We start from the raw sequence: 2,570 nt of genomic DNA, 5'->3' as shown, positions 1-2,570 counted from the left end.
TGTCTAAGCATTTTAAAGGTTCTACTCTAGACAAGATTCGAAATCACAGTTTCTGTCTGTTTTTAGTCACCGTCCCAGGTGAACCTTGAAATTACAGTGTTAGTTATAGATTTTTTATGTTTTTTCGGGTGAGCAGAAAGTTTCTCATTGCTGTCTAAGATCTTATATGTTTCGTTGCGTATAAGTCTCGAACCCAAAGCCATTGCTCGGTGTTTTTAAAGGTTCTGTCCCAGGTGAGGCTCGAACTCACAACCTCGGCATGGCTCAGACACTGTCGTATAAGTACCGCGCGCTAACCGATTGCGCCACTGGGACATGATATGTCATTATTCAGTACCTGAACTTGATCGAAAGATTACTCTTAGTTGAAGGATTATCTAGAATGCGCGTCATTACTTACGCAAAACCCTTTCCTTGTATGAGATTTATTTTTTATCTCCTGCGTATGCTTCCTTCCTTATATTATAGATAGTTCATATACAATAATAATAATAATAATAATAATAATAATAATAATAATAATAATAATAATAATAATAATAATAATAATAATAATAAATAATAATAATAATAATAACTGAGTAATTCATAATCTTCATTTGATAGCAACAAATTATTATTATTATTATTATTATTATTATTATTATTATTATTATTATTATTATTATTATTATTATTATTATTATTATTATTTCAAGACCATTCAAACATTGGTATTGCAATTATTTCCGAGGTAAATGTCCTCGTTACTACCGGATGAATAACACAGAAGGCTAAATATCCACTATGTCAAGAGCATACACAGCATCCTACCTAACCATATATAAACATTCCTTACATATATGCTGCATAACATATGTGATATATATATATATATATATATATATATATATATATATATATATATATATATATATATATATATATATATATATGCATGTATATATATATACATACACATATATATATATATATATATATATATATATATATATATATATATATATATATATATATAGAGTTAAATATATATTTTATGCATATGTTTGTGAATATGGGTAAATGGTAATAATAATACATACTTACATACATACATACATAAACTACCTTGATACTTACGTTTTTGTAATCATTGTTTCCATCATTCGACTTCTTTAGATTTGTGTAGATTGTTTCCATCCTTCGACTTCTTTAGATTTGTGTAGATTGTTTCCATCCTTCGACTTCTTTAGATTTGTATAGATTATTTCCATCCTTCGACTTCTTTAGATTTGTATAGATTATTTTTCTTTAGATTTGTATAGAGTGTTTCCATCCTTCGACTTCTTTAGATTTGTATAGAGTGTTTCCATCCTTCGACTTCTTTAGATTTGTATAGATTATTTCCATCCTTCGACTTCTTTATATTTGTATAGACTGTTTCCATCCTTCGACTTCTTTAGATTTGTATAGATTGTTTCCATCCTTCTTTAGATTTGTATAGAGTGTTTCCATCCTTCGACTTCTTTAGATTTGTATAGAGTGTTTCCATCCTTCGACTTCTTTAGATTTGTATAGAGTGTTTCCATCCTTCGACTTCTTTAGATTTGTATAGAGTGTTTCCATCCTTCGACTTCTTTAGATTTGTATAGAGTGTTTCCATCCTTCGACTTCTTTAGATTTGTATAGAGTGTTTCCATCCTTCGACTTCTTTAGATTTGTATAGAGTGTTTCCATCCTTCGACTTCTTTAGATTTGTATAGAGTGTTTCAATCCTTCGACTTCTTTAGATTTGTATAGAACGAAGATAGTTGACCTGCTGATAACAAATACATAAATGGTAAACTTGGGGTTTAGGAGATATATTAGTTTCTACATGGCTGTCAAATCCAACTATGCATATGGATTGGTATGAAATTAATAGCTGCTGTTTGGTCCTTAAATACAAAAAAATTCCACATGCAAATTCCCTCAAATTTATTTAAGGCGTCACGGAATGAACGCTGCTCATAAGTTATAGACAATTCCCAATGTGGCCACCATGTCCCGTGGTACCATTTAGTATCTGTGCCTATCACCACCAAAAGTACTGTTGGTCTGTGTGCACTAATATACATATATATATATATATATATATATATATATATATATATATATATATATATATATATATATATATATATATATATATACATATATATATATATATATATATATATGTATATATATATATAATTATATATATATATATATATATATATATATATATATATATATATATATATATATATATATATATATATATATATATATATATATATATATATATGTAATGAGTCTTTTCTTTTTATTGTTTTATTCGTTTCTGGCTTTGTTTTTAGTTGTTAGAGTCCCAGGAGGTTTAGGAAGACATAGTGCAGCTTTCTTACTTCATCAACACACTAGTAAACTTATACAGTATATATACAAGTTAGTAGTATGACTATGAATCGAAGTATGAGCCTTTCTTCAATTTTCTTAACCCACAACTGGTGAGGCTCTCAACCTCACTCTGCTAAAGCTCTCGGCTCTTCTCTATTTCTCTCTCCCTT

At 28.2% G+C, this 2,570-nt stretch overlaps 1 non-coding gene across 1 annotated transcript; it reads right to left on the bottom strand.

The window, feature by feature from the left end:
• Window positions 1-225: 225 nt before the first annotated feature.
• TRNAI-UAU (transfer RNA isoleucine (anticodon UAU)) lies at window positions 226-315 on the bottom strand. Its single transcript is given in 2 exon segments — window positions 226-261; window positions 278-315. It is a non-coding gene; the product is annotated as a tRNA-Ile (tRNA).
• Window positions 316-2,570: the final 2,255 nt, after the last annotated feature.

This window comes from Macrobrachium rosenbergii, chromosome 46 (assembly GCF_040412425.1).
Source record: "Macrobrachium rosenbergii isolate ZJJX-2024 chromosome 46, ASM4041242v1, whole genome shotgun sequence".
In the NCBI taxonomy this organism is placed as follows: Eukaryota; Metazoa; Arthropoda; class Malacostraca; order Decapoda; family Palaemonidae; genus Macrobrachium; species Macrobrachium rosenbergii.
The sequence above is the reverse complement of the archived record's forward strand: the minus strand, read 5'-3'. Positions and strand labels throughout refer to the sequence as shown.